Source organism: Pinus tabuliformis, chromosome 3_2 (genome assembly GCF_031772625.1).
Source record: "Pinus tabuliformis cultivar Carrire ecotype Pingquan chromosome 3_2, CPIR1, whole genome shotgun sequence".
Lineage (NCBI taxonomy): Eukaryota > Viridiplantae > Streptophyta > Pinopsida > Pinales > Pinaceae > Pinus > Pinus tabuliformis.
Window position 1 is genome coordinate 563900430 of NC_142302.1, and position 24559 is coordinate 563924988.

The 24559-nt window shown below is 38.6% G+C and overlaps 1 pseudogene; it reads left to right on the forward strand.

Moving 5' to 3' along the window:
- The first annotated feature begins 1002 nt into the window (after positions 1 to 1002).
- The window catches only part of LOC149181761 (aminomethyltransferase, mitochondrial pseudogene), a 34911-nt pseudogene continuing 11354 nt past the window's right edge, over positions 1003 to 24559 (forward strand).

A 24559-nucleotide genomic window follows, 5' to 3' on the forward strand; every position in this document is an offset into this window, starting at 1 on the left:
GGTGTGATGAGAAATGTTTCACATAAAATCTCCATGAATTTTATAGAGTGAGAAGAACAAAAGCATATAAAAAGCTTTGGGAAAAGGAACAAATAAGAGGGTATGAGTTTCATGATCAAGCAACAAAATGGACTTGGCATGTGTCACACGATGCACATGGTAGGTGTAGTTGGTATGAAATAACATAATAGGTGTACTTTTGGCTAAGCATAACCTTTCCAAAGACCAAAAGGATTGTATCGAAATTCCAATAGACGATCTTGAAGCTAGTTACCGAAAAGAAATCTTTGATTTAGTGACAATTGGCTGTAAGTAAGTGGTGGATTAGATAGATACACAAAAAAAGTGTCGAATTTGGAAGAACACAATTTTGAATGAAAATTTGATCATAGAGTTAATGGTGTAAACCATGAAGGCCATAGGTGAATTATGGTATAATATGCGAAGCCTCCATAGCCACCTCTTACAATGAATCAGGATCTAGAAATGTGGATATGCATTAGAGATTGAACCAGTTAAATCCTAGATTTATTAGTATAATTATGATCCATGCATGGCAACAAATCTTATAAACAATATGAAGAATGACAACTCTACAATGGGCTAGTGCATCGTACATGTAATAGTGGTCAGTGAATTGTAAACTAGAAGTTGGTCCTTGATCTGTAATATCTTTTTAGGTATAGTCTGAGTATTGTTATATTAGTTGTAATTTTTGTTATATCTATATCTATATTATATATATATATATATATATATATATATATATATATATATATATATATATATATATATATAAAAATGATCCAATTTAGAGATTTCAGATCCATTGGTATAGTATGTCACTTTGGTACTGACTATAGATCTCAGGTGGAAAACAAGGGTAGATGTTCAAGCATCACCTGAAGGTCTTACTCTGATGAGGCCTCCTTGAAGAAAAAAAACCCTTATGACTTTCATGTTCAAAATGGGGGCAAAAGGGTACCTTTTGGAGGGTGGAGTATGCCCATCTAGTATAAGGAATTCATAATGGACTCCACTGTTAAATGTAGGACTAATGGAAACCTCTTTGATGTCTCTCATATGTGTAGATTAGTTCTAAAGCGAAAAGATATCATTCCTTTCCTTGAAAATATCATTATCGCGGATGTAGCTAGGCTTTCTCCTGGAATCAGAACTCTCACTCTTTTCCCCAATGAGAAAGGAGGAGGCATTGATGATTCCATCAGTACTAAAGTCAAGGATGACCATATTTATATAGTGGTGAATGTAGGCTGCAGCGATAAGGCTCTGGCACATATTGAGCCCCATATGAAGGCTTTTAAGGCTCGTGGAGGTGACATTCATTGGAAGATACACGATGATCGATCTCTTTTATCTCTCAAGATAATTTCTAATGCCCCAAAAGGTGACAATCCTATAGCATTGATTTGAAGAGTATGGGAAAGATTCATGTTTGGGTTAATAGGAAGAGTTTAGAGAGGTACTGACCATTTGTTGTAACAGCTACAACCTCCCTCGTATTTTTTTCCTTAGCTTTGGTTTGGAGCCTGCTTGCAAACCATCCTTAGCAGCATGTCTTACAGTGAGTAAGTACATAGGCTTCAGCTAAGTTTCACTGGCCTGCCAGCCTGTGCATGTCAGCGTGTTTGTCACCCACCACAGACTATCATTCCGGGCTTAGTCATTTTTTTAGCTGAGATGCTTCCTCTAAAAATTGCACAATTCTGGAGGGGAACCAACATTCCCTCCTGAAATAGTGCAATCCTGCTAGGCTTCCTGTTGGTCTCTAGAAATGCGCAATCCAGCCAGGCAACCTTCCCTCCAAAAACTACGCAATCCAGCCTAGCACTGCGCTTCAGTTCAAAAATTGCATAATTCTAACTAATAGCCAAGGCTTCAATCTAGAAATTGTGTAATGCATGAGGGACAACCAGTCTTGCTCAGCCCAGAAACTACCCAAATCTCATCCCCAGCCTTGCAGACTACTGCATGTGCTTTTTGGTTGACCGATTCCCTTCGGGACTCAGCAACCCTAATTTGCATGCAAGGGTTCTTTTTCTTGAAATAGAAAAAAAAAAAGAAAAAGTCAAAAGTAACCCTAGATTTTAGGGATCTATTTTTAGTAGTTGGAGATTACATGTGAAGATCATTTTAGAAACTTATCATCAAGTGTCACTTTTTCCTAGATTTGTGGCATATGCATCATAAGCCTCCAAATTATTTATTCGATGTTGGAGGACTCATTCCTCACATTGATCTTGGATCTCTGAGATCCCACATTGCATCTAGGATTCATTGCAATGTTTAGCTCAATTTTATCTAGGTAAGTCTACTTTACATGTATTTCTCTTCTTTTCTGTCATTTTTTGTATTTCGGCTTGTGTGAGTGTTGTATTCTTGGTTTCAATGGAAACTTGTTGTCTTTTTAATGTATGTTAGCTTGTAGAAGCACTATTTCAATTTTTCTTTGCATTTCACTGTTGTTGCATGCAGAAAACTATTTATGCATCGACAATTGTTGTTGCGGCGACTTGTTTCACACACATGAATGTTTTCTCATTTTCTGAATTTCACTCACTGTTTGCAAGCATGATCATTCACTCTTGCTTACACTTAGTCTCGCCATGCATTCAAACCTTTTAATGTTTTCTATCGCACGTCGGTGGGTTTGGGCCCCCTTGGCCTGAACCTTTCCTTTCCCGGACAATAATGTGCATTTCTGAGAGTGAAGGCTCTACCTTCCCTCTAGACACTACGCAAATCTGGTCAGCACTAACCCCGAAGCTTCCTCTGCAGAATTATGGGAGGCGGTGCCCACCTCGCCCCTGAAACTGTACAATACAGTTTGTTAGGTTTGCATTTCATAGTTTCAGTCCTCAGCATGCTAGGCTAGATTATGCATTGCGCAGTTCCAATAGTCATTCAACCTCCTGACATCCTTGAATGTACTTGTGCATCTTTGTTATTCAGTCTCCCAGCCTCCAAGTGAAAATTGGGGAATATTACCAGTCAATCACCCCGAGTATGTTGCATGTCAGTCCTCAAAGTTATGTTGGTTTTCAACTTACAGATTTCTCGTCATGAGCATTTCTATGTCTCCAAGTATCATAGGCGTTCATCTGTCTCTTAGCACTTCAAGTACAATGGCCTCCAAGAGAGAAGGGTCGAAGGACACTATTGAGAGTGCAACTGGAGATGTAGTTGAGAAATAGTCTATGAGCATTCCTATCTACAAAGAAACCAAGCTATTCATAGACTTAGATATCAAGATGAAATGGAATAACATCAATGATACATTATCAAGAACATTTGAGGAAAATTTGGAAGACCACAGGGTTTATGTCAACATTCAGAAGTCTGGCTTGTACAGGATTGCATGTAGTATCCCGCGTTTCCATATGCAAGCATGATCCACTAGATTGTCTCACACACAGATCCTGAGACGATGATGTTGAGCAATTTCAGCAGGATAGAGCTTGCTACCTTCAAGGCAAAGGACTTTTAGTAGATGTATCACTTTCCACAGCCCTTGACAACAATGGAGAAATTGTTCAGCAAACTCAGCAGCAGTGCAAGCTCAAGAGCTATCTTGAAGAGATCGGTGAAAGAGCCAGCCAAATTTAGAACAACACGCATCCAGGTTTACAAGATCAAGATACTGTGGAAGGCATATGAGTACTTGGTCATCTTTGCATGCTGCTTATACAACCAAGAGAGCACAGACCTTCCCGCAGAGTTGGTTGATCATGTTGGACCAACTGACTACTGAAGGAAGACCTTACAACTAGTCTGACATGTTGGCTCTTCGGTTGAAGGAATAGGTGATAGAAGCCCGACATCTACCCAAGGGTCAGTAAGTAGAGATATGCATGTTTGACTACATTCTAGATGTAGTATGTGCTCATCAGCATTTCCTAGGATTGAGTTGGCCATGGACACCATCGAAAACCTCTATTTACACTTATTGCAGATTGTTCTCTGAATGTAGCTTCTACCTAGTTATCACACAGTTGTCAGACCACTTTGTCACCCCATTGTACAAGATGATATTTGAGTAGGATCCACCTTGCATGTCGCAGGCAACATTGGAGGCATTGATCGGCATTGCAACGTGGTGAAGGCTCTGCATGTTTTACCGAAGTTTTCCATGGACAAGATCGTCATGCAACAGGTTTCATATCACATATCGACAGGGTTGTCAGAGAGATAGCACATGAAGAAGAAGGCACCTTGGCCCGCTCTTTCTCTGCAGATCAGGTTGTACGAGATACAAAATCTCAAGCATGTTGATTCTGAGATGGAGGAATTCAAAAAATTCACCTTCAGCACCAGAAATTTCAATCCGTATGACCAACATTGTTTGGTGAAGGACCAATGTGCAAGAATGTGGTTTCCTTGGATCCATGGGGTGTGTCGTTGGCTGAGGAAGACCCATGGAGATACTTCTATAGCTTCTCCAGGCTCAATGAACTGGTCTGCATAGTTGTAGAGTGGTTAGCAATACAGAGGGAAGTAATATCACAGAGAACACCATCATCAACATCAATAGGGGGTAATGTACCTGCGCATGAAAATGGAAAGCGAAAGGTTTATTGACAACACAGAGGTAGAAAAAAGACACAAGTTGAAAGAAGATCCACTTGTGATGAAAGAAGTTTTGGAGATTGAGGCTAAGAGGTGACAAATCGAGAAGTAGATCACGCAAAGGAAAAGAGAGAAATGAAAGATGGAGGAAATAGAAAAGGAGTTGCAAGAATTGAAGCAGCAAGTCTGGGAAGAACAGGAGTTGCGTAAAAGAGAGAAGGAAGCGCAATAGGGACATACACAACAGGAGGTGCACCATGCACAAATTGATGAAACTGTGCCAATATATTTTAAAGAATCATCCAAGACGCCGGCACAAAGAAGGCAGGGTGTGCAGTCACAGGAGTAGGACTTAGGTCAAGAGATTGTAAAGATGCTAGAACAAATAGATAAAGATAGGGTGAGTCAAAACCAATAGGTCACCCTGCTAGATTCACTAGATCTGGAAGAAGAGAAATTCCCAAGCGATCAAGGAGACACAGAGATCCTTGAAGACAATCCGGAAGCGAAGATGCGCAACATATATTTCGACGAGTCGCAACACAGAGTTGTGCAGTTGTTCAGATTTCCCACTCTAGATGTTGGCATATCTCCTACGCAATTTGAAAAACAAGTGATCATATTCGATGTGTGCAAGCATCCAATGGAATTAGCCGAAGCCACTAGATCAAGTGTTTGATTCTTGATAGGAGAGAACGAGTGCATGGCTAAGGAGTTACAAGTTGCCAAGCAGGGAGGAGAACAGGCTACATCATCCACCAGAGTAGAGTTGAAGAGAGGGATACTGGATGAAGTATCATCCCTCGAGACAGTCATGTGGATGTTGTATTCCAGATTCAACACCGTGCATAATTCGGTTGTCCATCTCAATGGTTGGCAGTAGCGTTGTGCTAGGAGAGCATGCATCTTGTCAAACTTGTACACTATTGTCAATCACATGCAAACATGGAACATGAGGTACAAAGGAGCCCCATTACATTTTACAAAGATGATGAAGCCAAAGGTAGTAGAGTTGAAGGCATGCATCCAGAGTTAGATCTAGAACTATGAGGAATTCCCACAACTCATCACCAATTTGAAGGCTTCACATGCATGGGTGTTCAGAGCATGGATGTCATTATGCTCATGCATGCGATCCCATCTATTGGCACACTCACCGATGTGAATTCAAAGAACCAAGTCTGACTGAGTTGGACATGTACTTTGATGAGTTGATGTGCGTAACCACTAGCGCAGACTTGGAGATCAACACAGACACTATGCATCAGTATGTTGCTAGTCTGACTGCACTCATGTTAAGTTATGGTATGTTCTATGCTTATAACAATTTACTTCTTTTTCTTATTATATTCCACAGATTAGCAATCACATATACATAAAGTAAAGTGCAGATAGAACATTAAACGATCGACAGAAAACAAGCCAAGACAAGAGACACAAGATGTGGCGGCTAGCCAGGGACAGACCCCCAAATGTGTGGGGAAACCCTTTGATAAAATCTTGTTTTATCTTCAATAATTCAGCAGAGAGAAATAGTACAATAAATCTGATTCATATCAGCAGTAGCAAACCCTAGATCAGTAGCATCAAAACTAGGGCAGACCATATCTCACAAACCGACAGTCAGATTGACTTCATTCCACCACCAAAAGTTTCAGCTTCCAGAGGAGGTTCAGATGAACCTACAGCGCAGTTCAGATGAGGAGATCTTCTAGGCCACGCAAGTCAATCTTTACTTCTGCAGTTGCAGCTTCAGTTTCAGCAGTTTCCAGCTTCAAACTAGGGCAGTCGATATCTTACAAACCATTCGTCGGATTGACTTCATTCCACCACCAAAAGTTGCAGCTTTCAAAGGAGGTTTAGATGAACCTACAACGCAGTTCCAAAGAGGAGATCTTCTAGGCCACGCAAGTCAATCTTTACTTCTGTAGTTGCAGCTTCAAATTCAACAGCTTCAAGCTTCACATGTGTGAGAGAGAGAGACCCATTTCAGCGCAGTAGAGAAGAGACTCATATCTGCGCAGTAGAGAGAGAGAGATGTGATGAGATGAGTCAGTCCAAATGAGGAAAAGTCCTCTTATATTTATACACAACGTTGGTGGGTGAATAGATGTGACTGTTGGGCTTCTGAGCCTACATGAGTTGTAGGTCGGCTTGATAATAATTCCATAAACAAAATAAATTCATATCTCCATGAATACTTATCGGAATCGGATAATCTTTATATCAATCCTACACCTCTCAACGAGAGGAATCTAATAAAAATATTATCAGCCATGAATAAGATGACCCACATGAATTTTTTCCCTGGTTTCCAATTTTAACACTCCCTCTCAACCATGGAGAACTTCATCTGCAATCTGTCTATCAGTCGTTACTATTCATCCATCAAATGCACTGCCTTGTACAGCCTAACCCTTGCCCTACTCTGCTCTATTTTGCCTGTTCTGTTTTGTCTTGTTCTGCCCTGCACTGATCTATACTATTTTGTGCTGTTCTGCTCTACTCTTGCATTGTTCTTTTCTACTCTGCTTTTGTCTGAATTATGAAGAAGAAGAAATGATCGAGGATGTATCATACTGACTCAAAGTCAGTCTCAGAGTATGTACCACTAGTCCCAGACCAGTCTCAACCAACCCAAAGTCAGCGTCATAGTGAGTACAACTCCAGTGGTCCCAGACCAATATCATCCTCCACTGACTCAAAGTCAGTCTCAGAGTATGTACCACTGATCCCAGACCAGTCTCAACCGACCCGAAGTCAGCGTCATAGTATGGTACAACTCCTACCACTGGTCCCAGACCAATATTATTGATCCCAGACCAATGGAGGTCATCCTAGCGTAGGGAGTATGGTTGTTACAATGATGCGTCCATCGGTACTACTATGGTCCCTAACTTCATTTCCTTGGCTCATTGATCAGATGAGAGGTACTTCCCATGAGTCCCAGACTGCATGGGTAGGATGCCTCGACAGTGTCGAGTCGATAATATACCATTATTATTGTCACTTGTGAACGTTTATTTCACCCATTTCCACCATTCTTCATCATGTCATTTATTATAATTTATCATTTAAATCCATTTTATAAATGATTTATGCTCTCATGGATGAATATTATTTATTCTCTTTTATTTTTAATAAATTGATTATTATGCATTATTTTACCAATGATAATTCTAATAAGTTGGTTGTAACCTTATCTACCATTTCTAGCCTCCAAAGTAACTTCCAGATTGAAGATTTGATTTTTAAATCAGCCAACTCAGAAATTCGCTGGTTTAAGGAGTGACAGTTTTGCGGTTAAGATTCTGAGCAAATGAAGACGAATTTGGAAAATCCGGAACATGGGTTTTGTCCAGAACGAGCCCAATTATCTTCATTTAGAACAGTTTGCCCAAATTCGGCTTGTATAGGGAGAAACGCAGGGTTCTTTGAGCACGATTTTCTGAGATTTGCTGTTGCGGCCGCCCTCCAAATCTTAGCTGCAAACCTAAATCCGCCTTGTTCTTGTTGATCAATGGGTTAGAATCAACCTAAATTTGTAAGAGAAATCATGATTGTAATTATCCATGCTCTGATCTTCTTTATTTAAATGAAACCCAAGATCAGAGACGGGGGGCGGGAGAGGACTGTTTTTGTAATTCTAAGTTTCAGAACTCAGACGATCGAATCTCTTTGGGAATTAGTGTTGCTGTATTATCATTGATGCGTTAATATAAAAGGCTTGGCATTTACTTTCTCCCTGCATCTGAAATAGTTTACGGCGGTGCCATTGGAAGCTACGGGCCCGGCTCCAACGGACACTTGCCGCTGTTGTATTATATGGTAAATTGCGTGTGGTTTGTTCATTTCTGTTATTAAGTAATCTGATACATTCTTTATATGTGATATACTATGCCTCATTATAATTGATATCTGAAGGAGTTCTTTCTCTCATGTCTCTGCATTGTATAAGTGGATCTATTCGAATTGCATTTCTCAGCTATTTCCGTAGCGGAACGTTGGTATGAATGTTACTGTTATCCGATCCATGTGAAATAGTATTTGTGAGGCTTGAGGACAATGTTCCTTCGTTCAGAAATATAGTTATATCATTCAATACTTTCAGATTGCTATATTAATGTAAATCATGTACATACGGGTGATAGTTGTTATTTTGTAATTCATTAAGGATTGTTGTTCCATTTGATTGCTGTTGTTTCATTTGATTATTGCTGTTCCATTTTACTGCTGTATTATTTATTGCTGTCCCATTTCCAATTCGCTGTTCCGTTTTACTTTCTGCTGATTTATTTACTTGCATGTATTGCTTTGGTGTGGGAGGAGGATCAAGGCTGTCGTGAGACACAGCAGACGCTATTATGCTCCCAGATCCATGATCCATACTCTATTTCTTTTTCATAAATTTCTAGAGGACTAAGTTATTATCCTCGATTGATGGTTGTTTGAATGAATGATTTAGTTCAGAACATTTTCAGTTTCTTGTTGTTTCAATTAGATTTCTTTTTCAAGCATTCATTTACTTTTGGGTTTTAAGCACTGTACTGCAAAACATTACTCTTAAGAAAATAGCCGCCTCAGACAGAGTACACTCTTGAAATAAAAAGTCGTCCCTGGGTTGATAATTAATGTGAGGTAATTAGGAGTTCACAAGACACCTTTTTATCACTCCACATTTTGGCGCCGTTGCCGGGGAAGAGTGTAGCCATTTCTAAAGAGTAGTGTGAATCTGATGAGTGCCTGCTAGGGAAGAGTTGGATCTTAAAAACGGAAGGTAAGAACCTGCGTACGGAGCATGTAAAAGCCCTGCTCCACCGTCCGCTTTCCAGCAGGACTCTTAAAAGAACCTAGGGTAGAAATAGATGTTTGAATTTTTGTGTGAATGATTAGGAAAAAGATAGAAATTTTTTGAATCACATGATCTCACGCAAGTGGTGATGTAAGCACCACCCATTTCACTAACCGATTGACAGGAACATTTGAAGAAGGAGCCTCGAAGAAACACATGAAGAACATCTTAAACTATGGTAAGAAATGGGTCACGTTCCTACTTTTGATTTTCCTATCAAAGATCTAGGAGGAGTGACACAAATGCACATAATTCCCCTATCTTTACCAAATTTTCATGGTTTAGCAAATGAAGATCCACATACATTTTTGTTTGAGTTTGAAATACTTTGTAGAGGATATGATTATTGTACTAATGATCAAAGATTGAAAGTGTTTCCTCTTACTCTAAAAGGAGCAGCTCTCCGATGGTTCATGAGCCTAGGTGGGAATTGCATCCAAACATGGGAGGACATGAAGAACATATTCTTGAAGAAGTACCAAGACTATTACAAAGCCAATGAAGATATTTTCGATATGATACAAGGGGAAGATGAAAATTTGGAGGATTATGTAGATCGATTTCATTATAACCTTCAAAAATCAAAGCATAAGCATTTGGAAAAAGAGATCTTAAAAACACTCATTCTTAGAGGAATTAGAGATAAATTTTTAGAACTTTTAAATCTGATAAGAAAAGGTGATGTTTTTCAGTTATCATATGATGATGTTTGTGAGTTGTGCATAAGGTATTCAAGAGGAATCTCCAAGGCTGGTAAGAATCCTAGAGATGTTTTTTCTTTGTTTTCCAAATCTGCTACAAGAACAGGAGACATAAGAGCTGAAATCAATGCTTTATTTGAAAATTTTAAATTTGATTTTATTAGCTCTCTAAATGAAAAATTGGATGTTTTGCAGGTTCATAAAAATGAAGAATTTGATGAAGTGTTTTGCCCTCATGACCGAAAGGAGCATCTCATAGATACTCACTCTTCCTTATCTAGGATGGAAGTGGCATATCAAAGAGATGGGAAAGCTGCAACAAGGCCTATAGGTATGGTTCAAAACACTTTTTCTCCATTATCATACTTGCATAATCCATTATGGAATGCTAATGTGTTAGGGCAGCCATGTCAATTTCAATATAACCACCTATCTTGTTTACAAGTTGGGCATGGTTCATCTTATGATGGCATGACTACTCTCCCTCATCTTGTAGCACAAGCACATTCCCCATATTCTCCACCAGCTCTTTCACAACACCTTGCTTGCCCATCAAAACCATTCACACAACCCAATCAGCCACATCATCAAAATGCTCCATTCCATACACATTTTCCTGCTCAACTAATTCCACACCTTCACCATAATAAACCAGTACAACATGCTTACAATGTTGAGCTGGCAAATTTACCCACCCTTCCCACCCATTCTATCTCACATGTGTTATTAGAGAAAACCTACAATGAGATTCAGAATGTTTCAAATGCAAAAATTGTAGAAGCTATGGAAGAAAATGAGGTTTCTTGTAGGATGCATCAACAAGTTATTTTAAAAGACCAAGGACTTCATGATATGATGGCTATGCGAAATCAAGAAAATAAAGGATACATTGAAGATTGGTTTCACTCCATCATTTGTTTGCAACATCACTCTATGCTTCAACAATTTTTGATATCATTTTTTCAAGGGAAGCCACCTTCTCATACCCTAATATCCATTAACATGCATTTTTCAAATTTGGGTATGTGCATACGTGAAGCCTTACTTCGAAAATGGCTTCACTGGAAGTACTCATATACGTAGTTATATTCATTTTTCAAATCAAAATAGGTTAGGGTAGAAAATAAAATAAATAAGGGAATAAATAAATGCATTTTTGTTTTTCCATGTAAAACTAGGGTTTTTTTTTGCAACATGCTATGCAAATCAACATCGGTGATAATTTTTTTTATAATTTGTGTATGTAGATGAATCATAATGGAAATAATAAGTTCTACAAACACTCATTTTCATTTTTATCACCAATTTGAAAAAATGCTTGAATTTCATTTTTTTGGCTTGCGGGCTTGATGAACTTTCTGGAAAAACAGTTGGGACAGTCATGTTTTGAGGGACCAAAAATGAATATTTTTAAAACCTGTTTCTACCCTAAGTAGCCCTTGATGTCTACTTTCCAATCCAATTTGAATCACTCAATTTGGATTTGAAACGAAAAAGTTAGAGCCAAAACATTGACCGGATGTCTAGCGGGCAGCTCAGGAACAGAGTTGGGACAGTCAGTTTTTGGAGGCCTAAATGAATGAATTTTTAAAACCTGTTTCTATGGAAGATTCCCCTATGAATCTAGTTTACAATGCAATTGGAATCACTCATTTTCGATATCGTATGGGGAAGTTATGATCAAAATACTGACTGTCTATCGTAAATCAGCACTCTTAAAACTCTGTTTTTCCGGCTGTTCCTTACAATATTTGACCTATCAATTCTTCTTGTCTTCAAAACCTGTTTCTATTGGAGATCAATAAATGAATCTATTTTCATTTCCAATTTGAATCATTTGAATCCGACATCAAACGAAAAAGTTATGCTTGAAATATCAACTGTTGGTCTAAGCCGGGTAATCGAAAATGACTCTATTATGCAGGTTGTTCTAAACAAATTTGACATATCATATCATTGAGTTTTTAAAACCTGTTTCTATTGGAGATACACCTTTGAATTAGCTCTCATTTTGCTTTGGAATCACTCAATTTCGACGAAAAACAAAGAAGTTGTGATTAAAACACTGCAGGTTAGTATGATTGGCCACTGCTCTCCCGCAGGTAACAAATAAATTTTACTTTGTTATTTTCTCTATGGATTTGTTATACAGAATAACTACTTGCTATTTTTTGCATAATTCTTGGATTAGGGGAGCCCGATCACCTCTCTTTATCCATGATTTAATGTTTTATTGCAGGTAGATACTCGTTTTTTGCAGGTCCTGGGAAAATAAAGAAGGTCAACTTATGGACGAGTGATTTTTCAAAGAAATTTTTATAAAACAAAGGAATTTTATCCAAATCATTACCCAACGGATTCATAATAGAACAAATGAAGAATTGATTTCAATTTCAAGATTCATGTCTTGTCACTGCTGCCAAAACATTTTTCAAATAGATCATTTTTTTTGACATAACATCATAGCTGTTGCAACTCAATTTATTTATTTACATACTGTTTTTTGTTGTTTCTTTTCTAATTTCTCTTATATTTTGTGTTTCAAGTGTTGCTTCATTCAAAGTGCAACTCATCCTCAGCATCACTGCAGTGAACAGCTAATTCACTCTTTGCGTGTTTGCATTTTATGGTTGTGTATTTTGCTGTTCCTTTTCTGAAGGGACAGCATTTGTGTGCATTTTTTGTCGTTCCTGCTGTTCCTTTTTCAAAGGAACATCATTTTCGTTTTTTATTTTCTAAAGGAATAACACTTTTTTTTATCAGCCATTCATTTTGTTGTTCCTTTTTCACAGTTCATTTTGCTGTTCCTTTTCGAAATGGAACAGCTGCTGTTCCTTTCCGAAATGGAACAGTACTTTTTGCACTTTCACATTTTGCTGTTCCTTTTCGAAATGGAACAACACTTTTTGCACTTTCACATTTTGCTGTTCCTTTTCGAAATGGAACAACACTTTTTGCACTTTCACATTTTGCTGTTCCTTTTCGAAATGGAACAACACTTTTTGCACTTTTACATTTTGTTGTTCCTTTTCGAAATGGAACAGCACTTCTGCACTTTCACGTTGGGTGTGTTTTTGCTGTTCCTTTTTCAAAAGGAACAGCATTTGGTGTGTTTTTGCTGTTCCTTTTTCAAAAGGAACAGCAGTGCGTGTTTTTGTTGTTCCTTTTTCAAAAAGAACAACATTTGGTGTGTTTTTGCTGTTCCTTTTTCAAAAGGAACAGCAGTTTGAGTTTTTACTGTTCCTTTTTCAAAAGGAACAGCAGTACGTGTTTTTGCTGTTCCTTTTTCAAAAGGAACAACAGTTTGAGTTTTTTTGCTGTTCCTTTTTCAAAAGGAACAACAGTTTGAGTTTTTTGCTGTTCCTTTTTCAAAAGGAACAACAGTTTGAGTTTTTTGCTGTACCTTTTTCAAAGTTTTTGCTGTTCCTTTTTCAAAAGGAACAGCAGTTTGAGTTTTTTTCTGTTCCTTTTTCAAAAGGAACAGCAGTTTGAGTTTTTGTTGTTCGAGTTTTTGCTCGCATGGATTCTTCTCTTTCAAAAGGAACGACATTTGCATTTTCACGTTTTCTGTGTGTATTTTTGTTTTTTGGTGTGCATTTTCTTTGATGTTCCCTACACGGAACACCACTTTTTGAGTGTTTTTGCTGTTCATTCAAAAGAGCAACACTTTGGGAATATTTTTGAGGGCAACCCTTTCCTTTCTCTTGTGGGATTATTCATAGTTCAGCTCAACCACATTCTCCTGATTCTCTTTCATGACATGAAGTACACTACTTTTATGAGGACAGGAATTATGGATTCTTTTGAAGCAAAGTTAATATTATTCACGTTATGATCTTTAAAAGGACAGCTCCTTGATGATAGATTCTTTTTAAAAGGGACACAATTATTTATATATTCCTTTACTGCATTGTTCTCTGTTGTACATAATACTGATTGATCATCTTAATACCATGCTGGTTCCACCCTTCCTGGTTATAATCTTCTCTGTTTGTAATAAATGAGATTATGGGTATATTTTTTTATATTGACATGTTCAACTTCTTCCGCCATCCCTGCTCTTAAGGAGTACTGAGCCTCCCTCTTTTTATCATAAAAATGTGTAATAACAACAAAATTTTGTTCACAGATGGAGGATAGGGGGTCTCATTACGAGCCAGCCTACCATGTTCATAAGGCTGTAACAAAGTGACATTCCCATTATGGCCACCACACCAGGGTTATGATCCATTGGATAGCCAAATTATCCTTGGAACAGGAGGTCTCATCACGAGCCGACCTGATCACTTTTGCTACCTCCTAGTGAATGGCAGTGTGGGTGTCTGGTTACCACGCCAGCACACTGATCTCTTCTGTAGAACAGCACTAAAACTCTCCATTTATAAATTGAGGATCCTGGCTCATATGGGCTAAAAAGCAACCCTGCCGAGGCTATGGACGCCTGCTGGCAGCAGCGGCTCTGCTTATGGTATTGAAGTTATATCTTTTCGTCAATTATTATTATAATACCCTTTTCTTATTTTCTTTTTATCAGAGAAGTTATTTCCTTAACTTTTTCCCTGTTTGAACCTTTATGCATGAGAAATTGTTTTATGATCAATCACATCATTTTCAGCTAGAATACCGTCAGCAAAGCATCTTTTTAGCATATTGTTGTCCTTTTTCGTTTTGTATAAACTATCATCAATCCAAAGCGTCCTATCTCGTATTCATAACTATCTTTACACACTTTGCTCTCAATATAACCATAACTTTCACCGTCCTATCATTCATAAGTGTACTCTGCCCCCCTTACTGATATATTGTTCATTCCATTGCCGTGCCGTCAGCACCACCCCTTTCATATGCTTTATGGTTATATTAGAGGGGGGAATGTATGCATTATGGGGTTGCATGTGATATGATTATTGCACTTTGCCATACCTTGTTGATTTGACAACATATTAGTATTGCAGGTATACATAAGTTTTTCTAATTGAAATTTTGCATGCATTTTATTTGTTGCTATTCAAAGCTAACACTATGGATTCAAGAACATTGTATGCAAAATAGTGCTTTGTTTACAGGAGAACAACCAGTATGGGCAGAATTCTATTCGTAGCATGACCACACTATTGCACTTCACAGTAGAGGCTCATGAACGTGAACAATTCTTCAAACATGATGTGCTTCCCTGGATTCTACCTTTTGCATCACTTTCAGCACCAACTCTGCCTACATCAGCTTCAACAACTGCCAGTATTTATATGTCGTTCCACCTTTTTTTGGAGGTAAAACTTGAGGTAAAATTGCATAGTTTTCTAATTTATTATAAATTTAGGAGAATCTACTGAAAATCCATTTTGAGCATTATTTGTCATCCTTCATTCCACATCTTTACCACTTTCCCTTTTTCAGCAACATGTCATTTTCGAGTATGGGGGAGTGTTCCTTTCATTCATTTCTTTCTTATGACCACGCCATTCATATTCTTTATCATCCATTGCTCTTCTTATTCATTCTCGACACCTCCCTTATTTCATGTTGTTTTATACCAAGCGTACAATTCCACAGCTGGTAGCAACCACCTCTCTTTGTTTTCTAGCATCGCATGAGGACATGCTAATTTTTCAGAGAGGGGGAGGAATTGCTATGCATGATGGATGTTTTCTACTTTCTTCCTTATTTAAAGGCATACAATTTCATTTTTTACACAGTGCGGAAATTGATTTCCACATATTTTTAAAACTATGAACTCAATTCTTGTAATTTTTGGAAAACACATACGTATCATTAATACAAATCCACACAATTTCAAGAAATATTGGTTCATAAAATTTCGGAAATCATGCACTCTCACTTACAGCCATTTTGTTTATATCTCATGATCCGTGCATCAAAACAATCTAATTTTTGGATCATAAAGGCATTCATATATTCTAACTCTACTTGCAACATTTCAACAAAATCTGGGTTGTAGTTTTTTGGGAAAATGGTTAATGAAGTTTGCTGTTATCTATATCATATTCTGTTGCAACTTCATATATACATATAATTGAATGTCAATGTAAAAATTGTTATGCCTTCATCAAGATTACTAAAATTGAATATTCATTAACTAAGGAAGCATTCATTTATTCTCAAATTTTTATTGCTTGGTTAACACATGGGTTTTTGTCTTTGGGTTGCATGAGGACATGCAATATATTCAGTTTTCGTTGCATGAGGACATATAATATATTGAGTGTGGGGGTGTGTAGATTCGATAATATACCATTATTATTGTCACTTGTGAACGTTTATTTCACCCATTTCCACCATTCTTCATCATGTCATTTATTATAATTTATCATTTAAATCCATTTTATAAATGATTTATGCTCTCATGGATGAATATTATTTATTCTCTTTTATTTTTAATAAATTGATTATTATGCATTATTTTACCAATGATAGTTCTAATAAGTTGGTTGTAACCTTATCTACCATTTTTAGCCTCCAAAGTAACTTCCAGATTGAAGATTTGATTTTTAAATCAGCCAACTCAGAAATTCGCTGGTTTAAGGAGTGACAGTTTTGCGGTTAAGATTCTGAGCAAATGAAGACGAATTTGGAAAATCCGGAACATGGGTTTTGTCCAGAACGGGCCCAATTATCTTCATCTAGAACAGTTTGCCCAAATTCGGCTTGTACAGGGAGAAACACAGGGTTCTTTGAGCACAATTTTCTGAGATTTGCTGTTGCGGCCGCCCTCCAAATCTTAGCTGCAAACCTAAATCCGCCTTGTTCTTGTTGATCAATGGGTTAGAATCAACCTAAATTTGTAAGAGAAATCATGATTGTAATTATCCATGCTCTGATCTTCTTTATTTAAATGAAACCCAAGATCAGAGACGGGGGGCGGAAGAGGACTGTTTTTGTAATTCTAAGTTTCAGAACTCAGACGATCGAATCTCTTTGGGAATTAGTGTTGCTGTATTATCATTGATGCGTTAATATAAAAGGCTTGGCATTTACTTTCTCCCTGCATCTGAAATAATTTACGGCGGTGCCATTGGAAGCTACGGGCCCGGCTCCAACGGACACTTGCCGCTGTTGTATTATATGGTAAATTGCGTGTGGTTTGTTCATTTCTGTTATTAAGTAATCTGATACATTCTTTATATGTGATATACTATGCCTCATTATAATTGATATCTGAAGGAGTTCTTTCTCTCATGTCTCTGCATTGTATAAGTGGATCTATTCGAATTGCATTTCTCAGCTATTTCCATAGCGGAACGTTGGTATGAATGTTACTGTTATCCGATCCATGTGAAATAGTATTTGTGAGGCTTGAGGACAATGTTCCTTCGTTCAGAAATATAGTTATATCATTCAATACTTTCAGATTGCTATATTAATGTAAATCATGTACATACGGGTGATAGTTGTTATTTTGTAATTCATTAAGGATTGTTGTTCCATTTGATTGTTGTTGTTTCATTTGATTATTGTTGTTCCATTTTACTGCTGTATTATTTATTGCTGTCCCATTTCCAATTCGCTGTTCCGTTTTACTTTCTGCTGATTTATTTACTTGCATGTATTGCTTTGGTGTGGGAGGAGGATCAAGGCTGTCGTGAGACACAGCAGACGCTATTATGCTCCCAGATCCATGATCCATACTCTATTTCTTTTTCATCAATTTCTAGAGGACTGAGTTATTATCCTCGATTGATGGTTGTTTGAATGAATGATTTAGTTCAGAACATTTTCAGTTTCTTGTTGTTTCAATTAGATTTCTTTTTCAAGCATTCATTTACTTTTGGGTTTTAAGCACTGTACTGCAAAACATTACTCTTAAGAAAATAGCCGCCTCAGACAGAGTACACTCTTGAAATAAAAAGTCGTCCCTGGGTTGATAATTAATGTGAGGTAATTAGGAGTTCACAAGACACCTTTTTATCGCTCCACAGACAGGAGAACTAATCAATCCTGTCCTCACATGAGAACACATCAATCCTGCTAAAATTTCCATGGAGAACACATCAATCCAGGCCTCACAGGAGAACACATCAATCCTGCTACAATTGCCATGGAGAACACATCAATCCAGGCCTCAAAGGAGAACACATCATCCTGCTACACAGGAGAGAAAATCATCCTGTTCCACAAGAGATCGAATCATCTTGTCCCACAAGAGAGTGAATCATCTTGTTCCAGTGTGCACCACCAGGGGAGGGTGAGTCACCTTGTGGTTATATGTTGCTCCAGTAGGAACCGCAAGCCCTCAGAGCTCCCAGAGCTCAATGTATGCAACATGCAGGACCCTTGTACAAGGGTTTCTTGCCGACTCCAAGTCGTTTGGGAAAATCACAAATTAGATCTTTCCTGAGGGCTTTGTCAAGGTGTATCAACCTGTACATCATCTTAATGTGATGGAGCTTTCTTTCTCATCGACTTACCATATCCCAGATGATGTCTATCTACTGGAGCAATTGACGAATACGAGATTCCTCAATAATCGAATCCCACCTCTGGTTGTTACAGAGAATCACAGTGGTATCCAATGTAAATCCAAACATCTCACAGAAGAGCTTTCGCAACCAGACTGTCTCACACGAGGTTATGCTAGCAACAATATATCCTGCTTCGGCGGTGCTCAAAGCCACCGACTTCTGCTTCCTGCTTATCCAGGATATCGAAGCAGATCCCAAGGTGAAATAGTACCTGGAAGTGCTCTTATGGTCCACCACACTCCCTGCCCAATCAACATCAGTATATCCAAGTAGTCTCACATCTCTGGCAGTGTATCTTAATCCATGAGAGATTGTGTCCTGAAGACATCTCAGAAGATTCCTGGCATCAATCCAGTGAGGCTCAACCAAATATGAGCTCACAATGCTAACTGCAAAACATATGTTTGGACGGAGGTTCACCAAGAACATCAATGCGAATGAGTTTTTGAAACCCAGAGGCGTTTCCCAAGTCTGGTCCGACATCACTACCATATAATTTCTAAATGTTAAGATCCTCAAGGTAGTCACAGGCTTGCAGTACATCATACCAAATCTTTCCAATATATTTACCACATATTTTCCTTGAGATAGGAAAATTTCCCTTGGCTTCTGCCGCACTTCAAGTCCTTGGTCCTTCATTTCAAATTCAGAAGCCATCTCCCTCTTACATTTGTGAATGAGAGTGTTTGCACCTGTTAGAAAGAGGTCATCCACATACAACACCAGTATGAGAGGCTTGTCATCTTCAACCTTAAAGTAAAGGTTAGGATCAGCTTCACTCCTAGTGAATCCCAGCTTCATCAAGTAGCTATCGATTCTCTCATGCCATGCTCGGGGTGCTTGCTTCAGCCCATAGAGAGCCTTCTTCAACCTACATACATGATATTTTCAATCAAATCCTTCGGATTGCTCCACATAGACCTCTTCTTTGATCGAGCTGTGTAAGAATGAAGTCTTGACATCCATCTGATGTAGGTTCCATCCTTGTGAAGCGACAAGGGCTATGATCGAGCAGATGGTCGTATATCTGGCAACAGGTGCAAATATCACATCATAGTCTATACCTTCCTTTTGAGCAACAAAACAAGCCTTATACTTTTCCGTACTTTCATCTGTTGCATGCTTTATCTTGTAAAGCCATTTAAAAGTGACAATTGTCTTGTCCTGGAGTCTAGGAACTACTTCCCAGACATCATTCTTCATGATAGACTCATGTTCTTTGGTCATAGCATCCTTCCATGCTTAATGCTTGACGACATCTGAGAATGATGAAGGCTCATTTTGTATGATTGTGCTCATGATGGTCAGGTATCCCTGATACCTGTTAGGTTTCTTACTTTGACGGAAGGTCCCTCAGGGTGTAGCATGTCCTTCAGCGTCATCAAGTATCCCCCTAAGCCATGAAGGCCTCTTCCTAGAAGAGGAAGGCTCATGTGGATGAGGATCAATCGGATCTATGGGTTCTTCTACATCAGGCATTGATTCATCATATTTTTCTTTCGGTTCCCTGGTGTTGGCTTCTTGAGAGCTCCTCAAAGTTGGAAGATTGTTCACCTTTCTCAAAGCCATATCTTCGTCAAAGGTGACATCATGACTAATTACGACTTCCCTTTGACCGGCTACATAGATTCTATAGCCTTTAGTATTTTCACCATAGCCCATGAAAATTCCCTTCTTTCCAGATGCACCCAATTTATTTCTTTTCTCTTTCGGCACATGAAAATATACAGGGCTTCCAAAAATTCTAAAATGAGAAACATCAAGTTTCTTACCATTGAACTTTTCTTCAGGAGTCTTAGAACCCAATGCTTGATGAGGGCATCGAATTTTGTACATATACGACAGTGTTTCTAGTTTCAGCTCATAGAAACTTCGAAAGTCTTTGATCATGTAGCATGGCCCAGACAGCTTCCACAATCGTGCGGTTCTTCCTTCCCGCCACACCATTCTGCTTAGGAGTATGTGGTGTAGTAGTCTCCCTCTTAATTCCAGCCTCAGATATGCCTGTGTGAACTAACTGTAATATATCGGAGGTCTTGCTTTGGCTTGAGGGGAACATTCCCCTTTTGATCTTTCCTTCGGCACATCCCGGACATATACCTTCTTTCTCTACTCAGAATTCGGGCATCCCTATCACCATTTGTATTATACCGAGTATAGCTTTATAATGAAGGGGGGCAAACCTCTAATGCCAAAGTTCGGAATGAAGAGATGTGTCATAAGACATGACACCTAGCAGACTTCCATCAACCTGATATAATGAATCAACACTAAACCCAAGAGTAAAGGCATCTTTAACATTATTTTTCCATATACATACCTTGCCATTGCTGAAGGTTACCTTGTAGCCTTTGTTATTGAATTTTTCATTCCTTTGATTGCCATCAGAGGGATTTTGATCATCGTCCCAGTGTGAGTCCTTTCTATCAGGGCACTCCCTTGCATACTGACCTGCTTCATCGCTGATGAAACATCGTCCTTTTCTTCCACCCTTAGGTCCAGCCTTTCCTTTTGATTTTGACCCAGAATTATTTCTTCTCTTAGCATGAGAAGAAAAAGCAGCAGGAGGACTTTTAGGCATGGGCATTTCTCGCTCTTCTTCCCTTGTTTCTTCTTGACTGCATCTAGCCATTAATTCCTCTAAACCAGGAATTACATTATAGTTCAGAAGAGTAGTCTTGAATACGTACCATTCGGATGGTAATCCTCCAAGAGTTGTGAGTTCCATTTCTATTTCAGTAATAGTTTCCCCAATAGATAGGAGATCGTTCTTGATCTCGGTGATTCTTAAGAAGTATGCTTACATACTTTCATCTTTACCCTTCTTGATTTCCCTCAGCTTATTTCTAAGAAACAAAACTTGATTTGCATCATTAACTTTAAATAAACTCACCAGTCTATCGTAGATTTCCTTGGAAGTGTCTAGATCAGAGATGTGGGCCACCAAGCGCTTGTCGATAGAGTCCCGGATGATCTTCTTCGCTTTAATTTCTTCGTTCTTCCATTTGTTCCTGGCAGCAGGAGGTGCATTTGATGGAGGCTCAATAATATTGCCTCTTACGTGACCCAACACTCCTTGATCCTCTAGGGTTAGATCGATAGACATCTTCCATCCGTGATAGTCATCTTTCTCATGGAGCTTTTCTTCGTCAGGGAAGAGTGTTGAGGACCCCATAGTTCTTTTAGGATAACCTTTCCAATCTTCTCTTCGATGATTGCTCTTGCTCTTGCTAGGGTTTTGTCTTCACCTCAGCTCTGATACCATGTTAAGTTATGGTATGTTCTATGCTTATAACAATTCACTTCTTTTTCTTATTATATTCCACAGATTAGCAATCACATATACATAAAGTAAAGTGCAGATAGAACATTAAACGATCGACAGAAAACAAGCCAAGACAAGAGACACAAGATGTGGCGGCTAGCCAGGGACAAACCCCACAATGTGTGGGGAAACCCTTTGATCAAATCTTCTTTTATCTTCAATAATTCAGCAGAGAGAAATAGTACAATAAATCTGATTCATATCAGCAGTAGCAAACCCTAGATCAGTAGCATCAAAACTAGGGCAGACCATATCTCACAAACCGACAGTCGGATTGACTTCATTCCACCACCAAAAGTTTCGACTTCCAAAGGAGGTTCAGATGAACCTACAGTGTAGTTCATATGAGGAGATCTTCTAGGCCACGCAAGTCAATCTTTACTTCTGCAGTTGCAGCTTCAGTTTCAGCAGTTTCCGACTTCAAACTAGGGCAGTCCATATCTTGCAAACCGTTCGTCGGATTGACTTCATTCCACCACCAAAAGTTGCGGCTTTCAAAGGAGGTTCAGATGAACCTACAGTGTAGTTCCAAAGAGGAGATATTCTAGGCCACGTAAGTCAATCTTTACTTCTGCAGTTGCAGCTTCAAATTCAACAGCTTCCGGCTTCACATGTGTGAGAGAGAGAGACCCATTTCAACGCAGTAGAGAAGAGACTCATATCTACGCAGCAGAGAGAGATGTGATGAGATGAGTCAGTCCAAATGAGGAAAAGTCCTCTTATATTTATACACAACGTTGGTGGGTGAATAGATGCGACTGTTGGGCTTTTGAGCCTACATGAGTTGTAGGTCGGCTTGATAATAATTCCATAAACAAAATAAATTCATATCTCCATGAATACTTATCGGAATAGGATGATCTTTATATCAATCCTACACCTATCGACGAGAGGAATCTAATAAAAATATTATCATCCATGAATAAGATGACCCACATGAAGTTTTGCCCTGGTTGCCAATTTTAACAACTCAAGACTATGATGTGCATGTTATTAGATGAGTTTGACAAACATGCCAAATCAATATACCTAGATGAAACAAATACAAGAGTTCACTTTCAGAAGGATGTCACCATTGAGCATGCAGACACCATCATGGGCTACCAAGCTTGGCATCAGTTCACCACTATCGATCATCACAAGGATGTCAAAGAGTTGGTCTTCCCAGAACTCTCTAAGTCTTCGTAGTGTCTTGCATGGCTTTCTCAAACCTATTTCTTCTCACATGGGTAAATGTGCATATTGTAATGTAACATCTTGTAAAAGTGAAAGACCAAGTGTTGATAGTATAATGTAACAATCATGTAGTAGTTGAAGACACATGAGGGCAGGTGAAGAATCACAAAGGGGAATGTCAAGGGTCAGCCCACCCTTTGCTATTTATAGAACCTCATAACATTGCACAAGATTTTGGGAGCCAAGATTCCTGTAGGTGTATCTTAGAAAAAGATTGGAGTGTACTTGTAATGAGCCTTGGCTTCTCCGTAGTACATAGCTAGTATATCTCTATAGAGGAGTAGGTTGTAGTGACTATAACTTTTTGTTTTTGTGACTAGTAGTTGCACATGGTTGTATGTATGATTGGAACTTTCACTTTTATAATATAACAGAGCCAACAGGTTTCATGCATATGTTGTTATTGTATTTCAACTGTCTTGGTTACTCTAATGATATATGTATTTGTTTTCTTACGCATGTATGTATGGAATTTTCCATATATGTATGTATGAATCTTATTGAGATGTGTTTCTGGTTTAACCATCACTTTGGATTGTTGGTTCACTTGCCTTCCAGCTTGTGATGTATCTTTTCTCATGTGTTCCCTTCCAATCTGCTTGTTTCCATAGGTTTCCAAGGGGTGCACTTATTCCACTTTCTGTGTGTTAGAACCCTTCATGCACATTCCTTGGCTTGCTTCACTGGTCACACCCTTGATACCAAGAAGGAAATCATGCTTGCCTCTACGCCCAACCGTGTTCAACGCGATACTGTACAACCCACTACTGGGACTCCTACACCAAATGGTCTGAGGTCTAGTTGGGACTTCTTACCGGGAAGATCCCCTGACATGTTGGTGGGTCCAATAACGTCAACATTTTTGTTGTTAGAATGAGGACCAAATGACAAGATGAACCCTCACGTCATATTTTGAATATTTTCATATCTGTCATGGATATCATTAGACTCCTCCCTCCACAATGTCTATCCAATGCTAAACCTGTCAACATCACAAGGGAGTTTCATGAGCTCTTGTTGGAATTCATATACAATGGTGAAGGAAAAGTGGCCTGGCCTGAGTACTTACATGAATTCCTTGCATTCCTTGAGTATGCAGATGAGTTCGATGAATTCGAGGTAAAATTTCTTCTTTCACACACACTTTGCGAATCCCCACAACGATGGTGCCACAACCTGCCTCACGGTTGCATGCACTCACTTGAGCAGTTCTTAATCTAATTGAATCTACTTTCCATCATTTTGATCTTGAACCTCTTGAATTTTTTTTTTTAAAGAATGAAATACTCTGCATAATCACCTATGCATTTTTGGCAGTGCTTCTACGTATTGCAGTTTGAAGCTCCGAAAAACTAGATGAAATTCCAATATCTTTGGG